This window comes from Octopus bimaculoides, chromosome 5 (genome assembly GCF_001194135.2).
Source record: "Octopus bimaculoides isolate UCB-OBI-ISO-001 chromosome 5, ASM119413v2, whole genome shotgun sequence".
In the NCBI taxonomy this organism is placed as follows: domain Eukaryota; kingdom Metazoa; phylum Mollusca; class Cephalopoda; order Octopoda; family Octopodidae; genus Octopus; species Octopus bimaculoides.
In genome coordinates this window covers 5131565-5136676 of record NC_068985.1, presented here as the reverse complement: position 1 = coordinate 5136676, position 5112 = coordinate 5131565, and the positions used below count along the sequence as shown (strand labels likewise).

At 35.2% G+C, this 5112-nt stretch overlaps 1 protein-coding gene across 5 annotated transcripts in view; it reads left to right on the top strand.

The window, feature by feature from the left end:
• Positions 1–5112, top strand: part of LOC106876232 (glycoprotein 3-alpha-L-fucosyltransferase A) — a 561369-nt gene that overhangs the window by 475761 nt on the left and 80496 nt on the right. The gene's annotated exons all lie outside the window — the stretch shown is intronic.

Genomic DNA, 5112 nt, shown 5'->3' with positions numbered 1-5112 from the left:
AGTACAACACTTCAAACATTCCTCGAATTTTACATTCACATTTAAGGTTGTAGCATTATTGTATTAACCCATTTTTTTTTTTTTGGTCGGAAAACTTTCGTTTAACTAAAAATTTCCTCTACACTGAAAGAGGAAGTCGTATTTTACTTCCAAAATATTTGGCAAAAAAACCGTATGTAAGGATTTTCATTTTTCACGAAAGTTTACTGATTTAAAAATAGAAATATTAACACTTCTAAGTCTCTCTAAAGGAGACTACGGCAGCGGTACTGGATATTAATATTTATCGCCAAACAAACATGGCAGTCCAGAAAAATAGGACGAATGCTGCCGTTGATTAGCTCCAAGAGGCCATCGACTCTAGGTAGCTATGTAACACACGAACCTGTGTCCGTTATAACGGCAGCATTCGTCCTATTTTTTGGACAGCCATGTTGGCTTGGCGATAACTATTAATATTTACTGATTTAAAATAACTTTAAACAACAGAATAAACTTTGAAACATATCTAATGTTTCGATGTAACTCCTGCTATTTTATGAATAATTCGATGGCGTAACAAACTGCTGTAAATTGTTTCGGACAAACAATTTACAATATTATATATATATTGTGTTCGCGTGTGTGTAAGAGTATTTCATTCAGATTTTTGCATGTGTCCAGTCAACATAAATCGTATATTGTTGGATGAAAGTATATTAACACCCGATTTGGCACTTTATCTTCTTTTTTCTAAGTGGTTTAAAAAACCCAAGAACCACATGTGTGTAAGCACAAACACACACACACGCGCATATATAAATATAGAATATATCTAATATGTTTACTGGATGTACATAAAGTTTAGTCAAGCTAGAATTACATAGATACTCTCTAAATACACTCGGATGTATTAAATATAAGGTTTTACGAACATTTTTTGTTCGGCATTGCTTCCTGCGATATTATTTATTTAATTCTCGCTTGACCAAGTTTCACGCCCATCAGTAAACGTACCAAATGCGATTTTAATAAGAAAATATAGTTCTTATCGGGCTGGGAGTGACAGATTTGGCTCTCGAAAGTGAGGGAGCGGACCGATGCAAAATGATATCACTCACAGCCCAAAATCGTATTTTTACACACGTCTAGATGGCGAATTATCTCCAGGGTGTATTTTCACAGTGAAAGGACTTCGCAACTCCGAATACATCCAAGCAGCGTTGAATTTGACTTTACACGAATATTTTATTCAATGCTGCTATGTGCTGCATTATTTACGCATAGATATGTATGTATGTATGTATGTCTGTATGTATCTATATATATATGGTGGGGTGTAGATATATATATATATATATATATATATATATATATATATATATATATATGTGTGTGTGTGTGTGTGTGTGTGTGTGTTTGTGTGTTTGGTGCTGTGTGCGCGTGTGTGGCTCCATATGTATAGAAACCCTAGGACGATGCTCAAAATATCCAGCTGTTTAAATATTCGTTAATCCAGTACACCTGAAATGATTTACACTCCTGAATCGAATTATTGACTGCATCTAAGCAGACATGACACCCACTTACCGAATATTGACCCCATCGGATGTCAATTGTGCAAACTTTGCTGAACTGCCTAACATGAATTTCTTCTCTAAAATATTTAAGGCTGACCAAATATCAGAATAGCAATATTAGAAAATGTTTGACGTTGGTGGAAGTAATGTCTATAAAAACCATCAATCGTTAAACTGGTTTTCCGGACTGTGTCGATTCGTAGACTCGTAAAAGTTTATAAATATAAACGATAACCAGTTAAGCAAGTTCAATACGTAAAACTAAATTCATGTCAGCCATATTTACTAACTGATTACTGAATGAATCACTACAAGTAACAGATCGTGCTTTCTTTATTTCCATAATGTTTTTAATCTTTCCAACATTTCTCTACGATTAGTATACATCTGTCGGAAAGGTATTTCAAAAAATGATATTTTTCTTGATTAACATTTATAGCTTAGACGATATTTTCTGACCATATTTTCGGTAGACTTTTAATGATAAATATGCTGTATATTTTGTTAACTACCATTCTTCTGTTTCAGAAACAAAAAGATGTACATGTTAAAGTTGGTGTCTGTGAAACAAACTCTGTCAAGTATCTGAAAATAAATGCTCTCAGCATTAATTAATTAATAACCGTTGCTATTTCATACTAACAATTTTCAATAAATCATTAGTGGCGCTAAACTAATAATTGCTAACCGTTTATCTTTGGATTGCTAAAAATTTGAAGTGTTTGATTTCTTCAACGTCATTAAGAATCTAAATTAACATTCAACTAACTTTGACATCTATTTTGTTTCCAAATCTACCCTTAACCTCATTACCAGGTCCTATCATAACGACCAAGAGAAAATAACCAAGTCGTTTCATGTAATAATCTCCCCATACTGTGTAACTCTTCATTAGTATGTTAGTATTTCATTATCCACTTTGTTCGCTTATTTCTCTCAGTAAAGGTGATGACCTAATATCTAAAAATTTATTGAGGCTAACTACGAGATATTAGATAAATAAAACCGTTAATTAACCCCTATTCATTTTCCTAACTGATCAAATTAAATAGACAATATTCAATTCATGGATAAACTATCTGAAGCTCCGGGCATGCGCTGTACCGCTCTTTCAATTTATAAGTTTATCTTTGAGCTAATTTGGAACCAATTTAAAATTTGTTGTTCAGTGAAAACTTCACAACTTCATAGGTTAGGGTGTGACATTTGTGCATATATCTAAAACAATAGATATATAAATAATAGGTAGTGTCTTCAATCAAATACACAAACTGACTCGTCCATTCGGCACATTTGTATTCCAGCTGTGTGGAGGCGCAATGACCCAGTGGTTAGGGAAGCAGACTCGCGGTCGTAGGATCGAGGTTTCGATTCCCAGACTGGGTGTTGTGAGTGTTTATTGAGCGAAAACACCTAAAGTTCCACGAGGCTCCGGCAGAGAGTGGTGGCAGACCCTGCTGTACTCTTTCACCACAACTTTCTCTCACTCTTTTTTCCTGTTTCTCTTGTACCTGTATTTCAAAGGGCCAGATTTGTCACACTCTGTGTCACGCTGAATCTCCTCGAGAACTACATTAAGGGTACACGTGTCTGTGGAGTGCTCAGCCACGTTAATTTCACGAGCAGGCAGTTCCGTTGATCAGATCAACTGGAACCCCCGTCGCAACCGACGGAGTACCACGATTTCAGTTGTTCTTTACCTATGAACCTTTTTGATTCCTGTTTTGATTAGATGGACCCTCACAGTTATACCTTGTCTAAACAAACCTATCGATATTTTTTATTATATATTATTCAGAATTTTACAAGACAACTCATTTTGGGTTTTATAGAAATTTAGCCAATCTATGGCCAATAAATTTTAACAACAAAATCTTATACAGATTGCCAAGAGGTATATAAAGCCTGGATGATAACCGCTACGTTAGATTTGTATATAGCATTTTTTAGAAATATTTTTAAAGAATTACAGAGGGCGCTACCCACAGGTATTAGATTTGTTCGTCTTAGTTTATAAGAGTTTCGTCTTAGTTTATAGGGGGTTGGTTCAACACTGTACAAGCAAATATACATCACCAATCAGAAGAATTTCCGAAATGTACACTGTAGAGGTACAAGTTGTGTTTCTTTACATGGTTTAATATTGTACATTTGTTTTAAAATGTCATCAAAGAAAATCATGAGATTTATATTATATATAGCAAAGCAATATATTAGAACTAGATTAGTAAATTAGAATGGTGGGTTCTCTGTCGGTCTCGGAGATGAGCTTTCAGTTGCTTGATAGAGTTCTCATGAAATGAACGTGTAACTGGCTGAATATTCCGCAGCCACGCTTCCCTTAGGGTAATTCTCGGGCCGAAACTATGTAACACAATGCGAAAAGGTTGGAACTTTAAATTACAGATGCAATGTGTTGAGAATAATCAATGTCAGTTTTAGAGTGACGCCTTATCAACTCCAAAAAGATGAATAGCAAAGCTGGTCTCAGCAAGATTTGAACTCAGAGCTCAAAAAATCAGAAAAAATAACACAAGAAATTTTCTCTGACACTCTAAAGATTCTGCCAAGTTGCAACGTCTACGAGTTATGCAAACATTTAAAAAGGAAATAGAAAATATAGATTGAGGAATCTAGTGATGATGTTGTGAAACAAGACAATATAGTTGGTCAACTCAAGGCGGAAAATACACATATTCAATATATATATATATATATATAATCTAGAAGTGACTTCAATATGTGATTTGTAAATGTAAGGCGGCGAACTGGCACAGCTGTTAGCAAACCGTACAAAATGCTTAGTGGCATTTCATCTGCTTGTACGGCGTTCAAATTCTGCCTAGGTCGACTTTGCCTTCCATGCTTTGGGTGGGGGGGTCGATGAAATAAAGTACCAGTCGATCACTGGTGGGGTGAGGTAATCCATTCGACCCTCCCCAAAATTGCTGATTTTGTGACAAGCATTGAGACCGATGTGTGTTATTTAAATATGCCTCTTCTTTCAAATGTATTATAAATCAAAACCGTAATCAGACAGTTGTATATTTAAGAGATGAGGAAGTATTTACATTATTTACATTATTTACATTTGACAGATATTTGTCCTCATCTTGTTTGTTTTTAATACAACGTTTCGGCTGATATACCCTCCATCGAACTCGGAATCTTGGGGTTAGTAGCCCCACTACGCCATATGCCTGTGGGCAATTATGGAGTGAATTTTAGGGCTTATAAATTTAATATTTTCCTATCCTTCCTTAATGCCGGTTCCCATATGCTGCTCATATCTGCACTCGGTCTGCTTAGGAGGTTGTTGTGTCCTAGCATATGTGCTGCCTCTCTTAGTTTTCATATTTTCCAGTGGTGTTATCTGTCTATTATTTTAACTACATCCCACAGGGGAAGCTGGTCTCCATTTTTCCATACATGATCAGCTATACCGGGCTACTAACTCCAAGATTCCGAGGTCGATTCCAGGCAGTGACCTGAATAATAATAATAATAATAATAATGATAATGATAATAATAATAATAATAATAATAATAATAA